This window comes from Leucoraja erinacea, chromosome 13, assembly GCF_028641065.1.
Source record: "Leucoraja erinacea ecotype New England chromosome 13, Leri_hhj_1, whole genome shotgun sequence".
Taxonomy (NCBI): domain Eukaryota; kingdom Metazoa; phylum Chordata; class Chondrichthyes; order Rajiformes; family Rajidae; genus Leucoraja; species Leucoraja erinaceus.
Genome location: NC_073389.1, coordinates 53,874,070 through 53,887,721, shown reverse-complemented (window position 1 = coordinate 53,887,721; position 13,652 = coordinate 53,874,070). Strand labels below are relative to the sequence as shown.

The 13,652-nt window shown below is 51.8% G+C and overlaps 1 long non-coding RNA gene across 4 annotated transcripts in view; it reads right to left on the bottom strand.

The window, feature by feature from the left end:
• LOC129703063 (uncharacterized) overlaps positions 1–13,044 on the bottom strand; it is an 89,803-nt gene extending 76,759 nt beyond the window's left edge. Inside the window, exon 1 of one of the 4 annotated variants that reach the window (XR_008724506.1) lies at positions 12,792–13,044. This is a non-coding gene — a long non-coding RNA (uncharacterized LOC129703063). Of the gene's footprint in view, positions 1–3,633; positions 3,786–12,791 lie in introns of those variants that run through there. The other 3 variants (XR_008724504.1, XR_008724505.1, XR_008724507.1) reach the window with 3 other exon arrangements.
• Positions 13,045–13,652: the final 608 nt, after the last annotated feature.

Below are 13,652 nucleotides of genomic sequence, written 5' to 3'. Positions count from 1 at the left end.
TAAAGAAGTTCCCCCTCATGTTACCCCTAAACTTCTGTCCCTTAATTCTGAAGTCATGTCCTCTTGTTTGAATCTTCCCTACTCTCAAAGGGAAAAGCTTGTCCACATCATGGGCTTGTACACTCTGGAGTTTAGAAGGATGAGAGGATATCTCATTAAAACATATAAGATTATTAAGGGCTTGGACACGCCAGAGGCAGGAAACATGTTCCCGATGTTGGGGGGGAGTCCAGAACCAGGGGCCACACAGTTAAGAATAAGGGGTAAGCTTGTACACTGTGGGAGGCTCGATTGTAATCATATCCAGTCTTTCCGCTGACTGGTTAGCACGCAACAAAAAGCTTTTCACTGTACCTCGGTACACGTGACAATAAACTAAACTGAACTAATTCTCCTTTAAACTCCCTCCTTTCACCTTTAAGCATTTAGCAATTCCACCTCGATATTTCTGACAGTCCACTCTATCTTTTCCTCTCATATTTTGGGTGGTCACGGTGGCGCAGCGGTAGAGTCGCTGTCTTACAGTGAATGCAGCGCCGGAGACACGGGTTCGATCCCGACTACGGGTGCTGTCTGTACGGAGTTTGCACGTTCTCCCCGTGACCCGCGTGGGTTCTCTCCGGGTGCTCCGGTTTCCTCCCACACTCCAAAGACGTGCAGGTTTGTAGGTTAATTGGCTTGGTAAATGCAAAAATTGTCCCTAGTGTGTGTTGGATAGTGTTAGTGCGCGGGGATCGCTGGTCGGCGCGGACACGGTGGGCCGAAGGGCCTGTTTCCGCGCTGTATCTCTAAACTAAACTAAACTTTACATACTTCTCTTGGGTCACTCCACAGCCTCCATCATTCCAGAGAAAACATTCCAAGTCTGAACACAAAGTGCTGGAGTAACTCAGAGTCAAGCTGATTCTGAAGAAGGGTCCCGACCTAAAACGTCACCTATCCATGTTCTCCGCAGATGCTGCCTGACCCGCTGAGTTACTCCAGCACTTTGTGTCTTTTTGTGTACTCCAGCATCTGCAGTTCCTTGTTTCTCCACACTTGACCAACCAAGATCCTCTAATCCAGACCTCTAATCCAAACCTCTCCTGCACCTTCTCCAAAGCCTTTAGTTTACACCCCAGCTGTATGAACATTGACTTCTCCAATTTCAGGTAGTCCCTGCTGTCTCCCTCCTTCCCCTCCCCTTCCCAGCTCTCCCACAGCCCACTGTCTCCGCCTCTTCCTTTCTTCTTCCCGCCCCCCCTCCCCCGACATCAGCCTGAAGAAGAGTCTCGACCCAAAACGTCGCCTATTCCTTCGCTCCGTAGATGCTGCCTCACCCGCTGAGTTTCTCCAGCATTTTTGTCCACCTTCGATTTTTCCAGCATCTGCAGTTCCTTCTTAAACAACCCCACAACCTTTATATACTGAGGCAACCAGAACTGTACAAAATATTCAAAAGATGCCTCTAAAGTCTCAACTGCAATCCATTGAAAAAAACTGCATCTGCAGTTCTTTGTTTCTATATTTTAACTGCATGTGCTGGTGTGCCAAGAAAAGACACAGAGTGCTGGAGTAACTCAGGGATCAGGCAGCATCTGTGGAGAACATGGATAGGTGACGTTTCACAGAGTGCTGGAGTAACTCAGCGGGTGCAGCAGCATCTATGGAGAACATGGATAGGTGACGTTTCACAGAGTGCTGGAGTAACTCAGCGGGTGCAGCAGCATCTATGGAGCTAAGGAAATAGGCAACGTTTCGGGCCAAAACCCGGAAGGGTTTTGGCCCGAAACGTTGCCTATTTCCAGAAGGGTTTTGGCCCGAAACATTGCCTATTCCCTTAGCTCCATAGATGCTGCTGCACCATAACTCAGTGGGTCAGGCAGCATCTGTGGAGAACATGGATAGGTGACGTTTCACAGAGTGCTGGAGTAACTCAGGGGTTAGGCAGCATCTGTGGAGAACATGGATAGGTGGCGTTTCACAGAGTGCTGGAGTAACTCAGCGGGTCAGGCAGCATCTGAGGAGAACATGGATAGGTGACGTTTCAGGTCGGGAACCTGCTTCAAACTGGATCATGTACCAAATGCCATCTTCACCACTCTTTCTGCCATTAGTTTAGTTTAGTTTAGAGATACAGCGCAGAAACAGGCCCTTCGGCCCACCGACTCCGCACTGGCCAGCGATCCCCGCACATCAACACTACCCTACACACACACACACTAGGGACAATTTTTTTTTTTTACATTCACACCAAGCCAATCCACCTACAAACCTGTACGTCTTTAGAGTGTGGGGGGAAACTAAAGATCTCGGTGAAAACCCACGTGGGTCACGGGGAGAACGTATAAAGTTCGTACAGACAGCACCCGTGGCCGGGATCGAACCGTGGGCCTCCGGCGCTGTGAGGCAGCGACTCTACCGCTGTGCCACACTGCAGACCACGTGGGACAGGATTGCGGAATAGGATCGCCACGCAAAATGTCCATCTTTTAAAAAGGGAAAGGTTTCCGATTCTCGGCATTGAAAGGTCTGTCCGGTGAAGTCTTGCTCCCAGCACAAGGGCATGCTGTTAGTGAATAGTATGGAGCACAACACAAGCGGAGGCTTCATGGGTTTAGAGTGCATCACTGCTCTGTGTGTTGACTTTGGACACGTGCCAGCACGGGCGGGTTGCTGGGGCCTCACTGCAGCCTCTCTGTATCCCCAGGGGCCGACTGTAAATGTGACCTTGCACAGCGCGGGATGCAAGGGGAACGCAACAGATCCACCCGCACAACTCCCCCCCCCCCCCCCCCACCCCCCTCCCTCAAGCCAGAAGACCCAAGCTCAGCTAGCAACCAACACTGGCAATGGTGGGCAGGCTGTTGGGATTGGAGTGTGTGTGTGTGTGTGGGCGTGTGTATGTGTGTGTGTGTGTGTGTATGTGTGGGTGTGTGTATGTGTGTGGGTGTGTATGTGTGTGTGTGTGTGTGTGTGTGTGTGTGTGGTGAGTGTGTGTGTGTGTGTGCGTGTGTGTGTGTGTATGTGTGTGTGTATGAGTGAGTGTGTGTGTGCATATGAGTGTGTGTGTGTGTATATGAGTGAGAGCGTGTGCGAGTGTGTGCGCACGTGACTGTGCACTGTAGGTCCGTGTGAGTGTGTATGTATGTGAGTGTTGTGTATACATGTGTGTGTGTCTACGTAAGTGTGGTGAGTGAGTGTGTGTGTGCACATGTGTGTGTCCATGTGTGTCTATGTATGTGTGTGTCTGCGCGAGTACAAGTGTGAATACATATGTGTGCGTGAGTATGTGTGTGCGTGCATATATACGTATGTGTGTGTGTGTGTGTACATACGTGTGTCAATATGTGTACGTGTGGGTGTATACACGTGTCAGTGTGTGTATGCGCACTTGTGTGCATGTGTACATGTGCTTGCGTGTGTGTGCGTGTGTACAGCTGTGTCAGTGGTGTGTGTGCACCCGTTCTCTTCTCACCCCCTCCCCCTCCCCCTCCCCACTGCCCCCCCACTCCCCCCAGCCCACCTCCCTGCCCCTACCTCGAGGAAAAGCCCCCTCTCCGCTTTGGGCCAAAGCCCGCCAAATCAGGGATACGAGAGAGAAGGGGGGGGGGCTTTCAGCACGGCCACCACCAACAACATCCGTGAGCTTACCCTGCCTGAAGACATGTGACGGGGGGTGGGGGTGGGGGGCAGCACCCCGAGACTCCGCCCGTGCCCCTCCGACTCGTCAGGAAAACCGTCACCAAAACACACATCTCCCCCGCCAGCTCCTCGAAGGCTCCGGGACCACCGAACGATCCCCTCGAGCCGAGCCGTGCCGTGCCGAGCCGAGCTGAGCCGTGCTGTGCCGAGCCGAGCCGAGCCGAGCCGAGCCGAGCCAACGGGCCGCCCAGCCAACCGGGGAATCAAAGACAAAGTCAGATACGCCGGCCAAAAATAATCCTGAAGCTATCCACCACGGAACGACCAACGGCCTGCAGTTACCTCTCTGTACAACTTGTGTGGGAGAGAGAGAAAGAGAGTGAGAGAGAGGGAGACGGAGAGAGAGAAGGGTGCGGTCAGACTTTGGCTGTCGTCTAGCTTGTTTCTCTCTCCTCCTCCTTCCCTTCCTCTCCCTCCCTCCCTCCCGCACTAATAATATCGAGGGGGGGGGGGGGGGGGGGAGGGAGTTTTAGCCTCGGCTACATTACCACCTAAATACTCGCAGTCCCTGGGACGGGAGCCAAAAGCAATGACTCTCTCCCAGCTGAGCTGCCAACCTAGGACTCGGGTAAAAATAGAGGTTGGTTTGTCGTTACCCCCCCCCCCCCCCCCCCCAGCCTGTGAAGTGCCCACCAGGAACATCCACCCTCTGACCCCCTACCACCCTCCTCAGTCCCCCCCCTCCCCAAATCCAACTCGGTCAATCAACCCAGCCTTATGGAAATGAGGAACTGCAGATGCTGGTTTACAAAAAACAAAGTGCTGGAGTAAGTCGACGGGGTCAGGAGACGTTGGAGAACACGGAGATGCGACGTTTCGGGATGGGAGACATCACCCATTCTTTTTCTCCACAGATGCTGCCTGACCCGCTGAGTTCCTCCAGCACTCTGTGAAACGTCACCTATCAAGATACATGATACATTTAATTGTCATTTGGACCCCTTGAGGTCCAAACGAAATGCCGTTTCTGCAGCCATACATTACAAACAAATAGACCCAAGACACAACATAATTTACACAAACATCCATCACATTGCTGTGATGGAAGGCCAAATAAACTTCTCTCCACTGCACTCTCCCCCCCCCCCCGACGTCAGAGTCAAAGTCAAAGCCCCCGGCTGGCGATGGCGATTGTCCCGCGGCCATTAAAGCCACGCTGGGTGGTGCGAGGTCGCACACCGGGTCTTGGTGTTAGAGCCCCCGGCGTGCGCTCGCAGAGTCCCGCGGCCATTCCAAGCCGCGTGGGGCGGTGATGTAGGCCCCGCTCCAGGAGCTCTTCGACCCCGCAACTCGGGCGGGAGAAGTCGCCGTTGCGAGAGCCCTGAAAAACGGTCTCCCTCCAGGGACCCGCGGGCTCCTGGTGCCGCCGTCCGCAGACCTGCAGTTGAAGCCTCCGACTCTCCGGTCGGGCCGCAGCAGCAGCAGCAGCAGTGCTCCTCCACCGCTCCACCCGCTCCGGACTCGGCCAGCTCCGCGACGGTCTATCCATGTTCTCCACAGATGCTGCCTGACCCGCTGAGTTCCTCCAGCACTCTGTGAAACGTCACCTATCCATGTTCTCCACAGATGCTGCCTGACCCGCTGAGTTACTCCAGCACTCTGTGAAACGTCACCTATCCACGTTCTCCACAGATGCTGCCTGACCCGCTGAGTTACTCCAGCACTTTGGACTTTTTCCTAAAACTGTGAACCAGCGCCTGCAGTTCCTCGTTTCTACATCGCTGGAGGACATGGACTGGCGACCCTTCCCCAGACTGATCGTGGTGAAGTCAGGGAGGGGGGAGAAGGAGGGGTGGGGGGGGGAGAAGAAAGCTGGAAGAGAGGAGGGGCAGGTAAAAGACAGGTAATAGTTTGATACAGGTGAGGGGTGGGGCGGGGTGAGGGGGGGGCAGGGGAAGGGGGGGCAGGTTAATAGGCAAAATTGTTGGATAAAGGCCAGTGAAGAAAAGACAAAAGGATTGAAGTATTGCGTTTTGTGAAGCTGGAAGAAGGAATGAAGGTGAAGGCGGAGGTGGGGGGGGGGGGGGGGGGAGAAGTAATGATCTAGTCCAGGTGGGGCACAGGGGGGAGGGGGAGGAAAGAAAGGGGGTGCAAGCTCCCCAAGCGGAATGTGAAGTGCTGTAGTATTTACACTTTAAAGATACATTGTGGAAACAGGCCCTTCGGCCCACCATGTCTGTGCCGACCCGCGATCACCCCGTACACCAAGACTATCCTACACAATAGGGACAATCTACAATTTTACCGAAGCCAATTAACCTACAAACGCGCACGTCCTTCGACTGCGGGAGGAAACCGGAGCACCCGGAGAAAACCCACTCGGTCATGATCAGCCATGATCACATTGAATGGCGGTGCTGGCTCGAAGGGCTGAATGGCCGACTCCTGCACCTATTGTCTATCTATCTATATATCTATGTCACGGGGAGAACGTACAAACCTGGTCCAAACAGCACCATAGTCAGGATCGAACCCGGGTCTCTGGTGCTGTAAGGCAGCAACTCCACCTCCAATTCCTCATACGCCCATGTGATAGTAGAAGTAGGCCGTTCGGCCCTTCAAGTCTACTGTGCCAATCAATCATGGCTGATCTATCTCTCCCTCCTAACCCCATTCTCCTGCCTTCTCCCCATAACCTCTGACACCCGCACTAATCTAGAATCTATCTATCTCTGCCTTCAATATATCCACTGACTTGTGGCCTCCACAGCCGTCTGTGGCAAAGAATTCCACAGATTCACCACCCTCTGACTAAAGAAATTCCTCCTCATCTCCTTCCTGAAAGAACATCCTTCAATTCTGAGGCTACGACCTCTGGTCCTAGACTCTCCCACCAGTGGAAACATCCTCTCCACATCCACTCTACCCAAGCATTTCATTAGCCTGTACGTTTCAATGAGGTCCCCCCCCCCTCATTCTTCTAAACTCCAGCGAGCCCAGGCCCAGTGCCGACAAACGCTCATCATGTGCTAACCCACTCATTCCTGTAAACCTCCTCTGGACCCTCTCCAGAGCCAGCACATCCTTCCTCAGATATGGGGCCCAAAATTGCTCCCAATATTCCAAGTGTGGCCTGACCAGCGCCTTGTAGAGCCTCAGCATTACATCCCTGTTTTTGTACACAAGCCTTCTTGGGATAAATGCTGCCAGTTAGCGTGTGGCCTTACTCTGGCAGTGGAGGATATAAGGTTTGGTGTGGGGAGACACAAAATGCTGGAGTAACTCAGCGGGACAGGCAGCATCTCTGGAGAGAAGAAATGGGAGATGTTTCGAGTCTTCAGGTCTGGACCCAAAACGTCACCGACTCCTTCGATCCAGAGATACTGTCTGACACGCTGAGTTACTCCAGCACTTTATAAACAATAGACAATAGACAATAGGTGCAGGAATAGGCCATTCGGCCCTTCGTGCCAGCACCGCCATTCCATCTGATCATGGCTGATCATCCCCGTTCTTGCCTTCTCCCCATACTTTGTGTCTATCTGCAGTATAATGTGGATAAATGTGAGGTTATCCATTTTGGTGGCAAAAACAGGAAAGCAGATTATTATCTAAATGGTGGCCGATTGGGAAAGGGAGAGATGCAGCGAGACCTGGGTGTCATGGTACACCAGTCATTGAAGGTAGGCATGCAGGTGCAGCAGGCAGTAAAGAAAGCGAATGGTATGTTAGCTTTCATTGCAAAAGGATTTGAGTATAGGAGTAGGGAGGTTCTACTGCAGTTGTACAGGGTCTTGGTGAGACCACACCTGGAGTATTGCGTACAGTTTTGGTCTCCAAATCTGAGGAAGGACATTATTGCCATAGAGGGAGTGCAGAGAAGGTTCACCAGACTGATTCCTGGGATGTCAGGACTGTCTTATGAAGAAAGACTGGATAGACTTGGTTTATACTCGCTAGAAATTAGGAGATTGAGAGGGGATCTTATAGAAACTTACAAAATTCTTAAGGGGTTGGACAGGCTAGATGCAGGAAGATTGTTCCGATGTTGGGGAAGTCCAGGACAAGGGGTCACAGCTTAAGGATAAGGGGGAAATCCTTTAAAACCGAGATGAGAAGAACTTTTTTCACACAGAGAGTGGTGAATCTCTGGAACTCTCTGCCACAGAGGGTAGTTGAGGCCAGTTCATTGGCTATATTTAAGAGGGAGTTAGATGTGGCCCTTGTGGCTAAGGGATCAGGGGGTATGGAGAGAAGGCAGTACAGGATACTGAGTTGGATGATCAGCCATGATCATATTGAATGGCGGTGCAGGCTCGAAGGGACAGAAGTTTAGGGGTAATATGAGGGGGAACTTCTTTACTCAGAGAGTGGTAGCTGTGTGGAATGAGCTCCCAGTGGAAGTGGTGGAGGCAGGTTCATTGGTATCATTTAAAAATAAATTGGATAGGCATATGGATGAGAAGGGAATGGAGGGTTATGGTACGAGTGCAGGCAGGTGGGACTAAGGGAAAAAAATGTGTTCGGCATGGACTTGTAGGGCCGAGATGGCCTGTTTCCGTGCTGTAATTGTTATATGTTATATATGAAGGGCCGAATGGCCTCTACTCCTGCACCTAATTTCTATGTTTCTATCTTCGATGTAAACCAGCATCTGCAGTTCCTTCCTGCGCAGGTCGGTGTGGGAATGGGAAGGGGAGTTAGAATGCCTGGCCCCTTCCCAGCAGCTCCTGGCTTCTCCATGCCATAGCCTTGACTGGAAGTCGCTGCAGAATCTCAGTCGTGCAGTACTAAGGCTTGGCCAACAGGTAGCGGTGTTGTCCCTTGTGGCGAGCTCAGTCCAACAATTCTGCAATGTGGAGAGTGGTGTCGCAGGTAGACCTGAGGAACCCGCCTTGTCCAACGCCATCTCCCGGCTGGCAAACTCCCCCTCCCATTCCCACACTGAGCTGGTCCTCCTCCACTGTCAGAGTGAGGCCAAATGAAAATTGGAGGAAGAGTCTCTCAATAGACAACAGACAACAGACAATAGGTGCAGGAGTAGGCCATTCGGCCCTTCGAGCCAGCACCGCCATTCAATGTGATCATCCCCAATCAGTACCCCGTTCCTGCCTCCCTGACTCTGCTATTTTTAAGAGCCCTATCTAGCTCTCTCTTAAAAGCATCCAGAGAACCTGCCTCCAGAGAATTCCACAGACTCACCACTCTCTGTGAGAAAAAGTGTTTCTTCGTCTCCGTTCTAAATGGCTTACTCCTTATTCTTAAACTGTGTGGCCCCTGGTTCTGGACTCCCGCAACATCGGGAACATGTTTCCTGCCTCTAGCGTGTCCAAGCCCTTAACAATCTTATATGTCTCAATGAGATCCCATATGTTATATGTTTCAATGAGATCTCATATTTCGCTTGGGCAGCTTACAACCCAGCGGTATGAATATTGATTTATCTAACTTTAAGTAACCCTTGCACCCCCTCTCTCTCTCTCCATACCTCTCCCTCTTGTACCAGTTCCACAGTTGTCCTGGTATATTATTGTTGCCTGTTACTCGTGTCCACCTAACTAACCCACAGCGAACCACGGCCTTACTTCCTTACCATCATCCTTACCTCCGTGCCAATCTTCCCTTCATTTGTTCTATCTTTCTCTCTGTCTCCGTGGCTGTTTATAGCTCTCATTTCCCATTCCACACACTAACACTATCCTACACACACTAGGGACAATTTACAATTCTTACTGAAGACAACTCGCCGACCAGCGTGTGGGAGGAAACCGGAGCACCCGGAGAAAACCCACGCAAGTCATGGGGAGAATGTATAAACTCTGTACAGAGAGCAGCCGCTGTCAGGATCGAACCCGGGTCTCTGGCGCTGTGAGGCAGCAACTCTACCGCTGAGCCACCTAAAAATCTGTTACGTAAATATCTCAATTTCAGACAATGTAAAATGGATATTTTTAAGGCGTAGGGAGATAGATTCTTGATTAGTACGGGTGTCAGGGGTTATTAGTACGGGTCTCAGCGGGTCAGGCAGCATCTGTGGAGAAGGCAGGAGAATGGGGTTAGGAGGGAGAGATAGATCAGCCATGATTGAATGGCGGGGTAGACTTGATGGGCCGAATGGCCTGATGCTGGTCCTGTCAACTTATGATCTTATGAACAATGGGACAAGAGGGGGGGGGTGGATCTGAGTGAACCTGCAAAGCCTCTACCGTGCCCCCGGGTATGTGGTGCTGTGAGGCAGCAACTCTACTGCTGCGCCACCGTGCCGCCCCTGTTGTACTTCACCTCAGACCATCAGCTGCTCAACCCCTTCACAGGCAGAGCGGAAGTGTGAAAACGCAGATTCAGGGACAGTTTCTTCCCAGCTGTTCAGGCAACTGAACCATCCCACCACAACCAGAGAGCAGAGCTGAACTACTATCTACCTCATTGGGGACCCTCGTACTATCTTTGATCAGACTTTACTGGCTTTAACTTTTACTGAAAGGTCATAAGATCGTAAGTGATAGGAGCAGAATTAGGCCATTCGGCCCATCAAGTCTACTCCGCCATTCAATCATGGCTGATCTATCTCTCCCTCCTAACCCCATTCTCCTGCCTTCTCCCCATAACCTCTGACTCTGACAAGCTATTCCTTTATCATGTACCTATACACTGTGAATGGCTGGATAGACACCATGCACAGGCTTCCCGCTGACTGGTTAGCACGCAACAAAAGCTTTTCACTGTACCTCGGTACACGTGACAATAAACTAAACTATTTAGTTTGGCAAGTGAACTGCAGATGCTGGTTTAAACCCAAGATAGACACAAAAAGCTGGATTAACTTAGCAGTTCAGACAGCATCTGAAGAAGGATCTCGACCCAAAAATGTCACCCATTCCTTCTCTCCAGAGATGCTGCCTGGCCCGCTGAGTGACTCCTGCTTTTTGTGCATATTTCGATCGGCAGCCCCCTTAGCCTGACAGAAAGTCGGACAAAGCGTAATCAGCAGGTCAGCCCATCAGTGCCCGTGATGAATTGTCCCATTGTATCGGTGGTCTGAGTGCTCTGCCATCCCGCCACCAATCCACACTCGAGTGCTGTTGTCTCTCCAACCCGACACCAACAGAAAGGACCATTGTCTCCCTTGTACGCACAGGACCCAGACCAGGTCCCCGATGTTGGGGGTGAGTGGCCATGTTATAGAGTCCTGCAGCGCGGAAACAGGCCCTTCGGCCCACCAAGTCCTGTCCTGGCCATCAAGCAGAGACATTGAGGGGGGATATAGAAACGTACAAAATTCTTAAGGAGTTGGACAGGCTAGATGCAGGAAGATTGTTCTCGATGTTGGGGAAGTCCAGAACAAGGGGGTCACAGCTTAAGGATAAGAGGGAAGTCTTTTAGGAGGTTCTACTGCAGTTGTACAGGGTCTTGGTGAGACCACACCTGGAGTATTGCGTACAGTTTTGGTCTCCAAATCTGAGGAAGGACATTATTGCCATAGAGGGAGTGCAGAGAAGGTTCACCAGACTGATTCCTGGGATGTCAGGACTGTCTTATGAAGAAAGACTAGACAGACTTGGTTTATACTCTCTAGAATTTAGGAGATTGAGAGGGGATCTTATAGAAACTTACAAAATTCTTAAGGGGTTGGACAGGCTAGATGCAGGAAGATTGTTCCCGATGTTGGGGAAGTCCAGGACAAGGGGTCACAGCTTAAGGATAAGGGGAAATCCTTTAAAACTGAGATGAGAAAAACATTTTTCACACAGAGAGTGGTGAATCTGTGGAATTCCCTGCCACAGAAGTTAGTTGAGGCCAGTTCATTGGCTATATTTAAGAGGGAGTTAGATGTGGCCCTTGTGGCTAAAGGGATCAGGGGGTATGGAAAGAAGGCAGGTACAGGATACTGAGTTGGATGATCAGCCATGATCGTATTGAATTGTAGTGCAGGCTCGAAGGACCTAATGGCCTCTACTCCTGCACCTATTGTCTATGTTTCTATGTTTCGACACAGAGTGCTGGAGTAACTCAACGGGTCAGGCAGCATCTGTGGAGAACATGGATAGGTGACGTTTCACAGAGCGCTGGAGGAACTCAGCGGGTCAGGCAGCATCTGTGGAGAACATGGATAGGTGACGTTTCACAGAGTGCTGGAGTAACTCAGCGGGTCAGGCAGCATCTGTGGAGAAACATGGATAGGTGACGTTTCACAGAGTGCTGGAGTAACTCAGTGGGTCAGGCAGCATCTCTGGAGGAAAAGGATAGGTGACGTTTCAGTTCGGAACCCTGCTTCTGACCATCAAGCACCCGTTTACACTCTTCTTCTTATCGAGTCCACACACAAGATCACAAGTTGTTCAGCCAGAGCTGAACGCACTCCTCGGCATCTGCGTACGATGGTGTCTGCCTTGTCGCTTCTTGTGGGTGGTGGTGGATAGATTGGTGGAGGCAGGGCCGCGACATGAACGATCTTTCCTTGACCCCCCCCCCCCCCCCCCCCCCTTGTGTTAATCCTATAGAGAAACAATAGACAATAGGTGCAGGAGCAGGCCATTCGGCCCTTCGAGCCAGCACCGCCATTTCAATGTGATCATGGCTGATCATCCCCAATCAGTACCCCCCGTTCCCTGCCTTCTCCCCATATCCCCTGACTCTCTCTCACTATCTTCTCTCTTGAAAGGATCCAGAGAACCGGCCTCCACCGCCCTCTGAGGCAGAGAATTCCACAGACTCACCCCTCTCTGTGAGAAAAAGTGTTTCCTCATCTCCGTTCTAAATGGCTTACCCCTTATTCTTAAACTGTGCGTGTGGCCCCAGGTTGTGGACTCCCCCAACATCGGGAACATGTTTCCTGCCTCTATGTTTCATGTTTCATGTATCTCGTTGTGTTTTTATGACTGTTGGCAGATCACTTTCCCTCCTGGGATAAATAAATTTCTATCGTATCGTATGTTCTAGCTAAGACAATAGACAATAGGCGCAGGGTGAGGCCATACGGGCCTTCGAGCCAGCACCGCCATTCACTGTGATCATGGCTGATCCTCCACAATCAGTACCCCGTTCCTGCCTGTTCCCGATATCCCCTGACTCCGCTATCTCAAAGGCAAGGGGACAGGCACGGCCTGTTGCAGGGTGGGAGACGGCAACTAATTAATCTGCAGCGAGGCTGCATCAAAAGCACTCACCGTCAGTCGGTCTGTCGTCTTGAGTGATGTTAAGCAGAGGCACTGCCAAGCAGGAGGTTGGCACTTAATCACACAATCCTGCAGAGACAGAGACAGAGAGAGAGAGAGAGAGAGAGGGGTGGAATGAAGGCCTGGTCGCTGAGAAAAGTTGCCCTGAGAATTATGACTGAAAAAGTCAAGGCAAAACCAAAATAATTCAGTTCTCCTCTGTTCAACACCCACGCAAGGAGAATGGTATTCGAATCTCAGCTCTGGGGAAGCACGGTGACGCAGCGGTAGAGTCGCTGCCTCACAACCACATGTTCGATTCCGACTACTGTCTGTACGGAGTCAGCACGTTTTTCCCCTTGTGTGGGTTTCCTCCGGGTGCTCCGGTTTACCCCCCCCCCCACCCACACTCCAAAGACGTGCAGGTTGGCAGGATGATTGGATAAAGGGCCGGTCCCACGAGCATGCGACTCCTTGCGGCAAGCGCGACTCCATGCGGCAAGCGCGACCTAAACAGAAGCGGGGGGCCGCGCGGAGGTCGAGCGAGTGATATGAAGTCCGCGGGAAGTTCGCGCGTGACGTACGGCGTCGAGGCGGCTGCGGGCCATTGCCGCGAGGAATTTTTTAACACGTTTTTCGGAGCCCCGCGAGATGTTGTGACCAGCCTCGCACACAACTCCATACGGCTCCGGCGATCAAAGTGGGACCGGCCCCGCGAGGCCGTACGGCTCAAGCGACCATGTTAGGTAGCGCTTGCCGCATGGAGTCGCATGCTTGTGGGACAGGCCCTTAAAGATTGCAAAATGGATCCTAGTGTGTAGGAGAGGGCTGGTGTGTAGCGGGATCGCTGGTTGGCGTGGGCGCTGCGGTCCG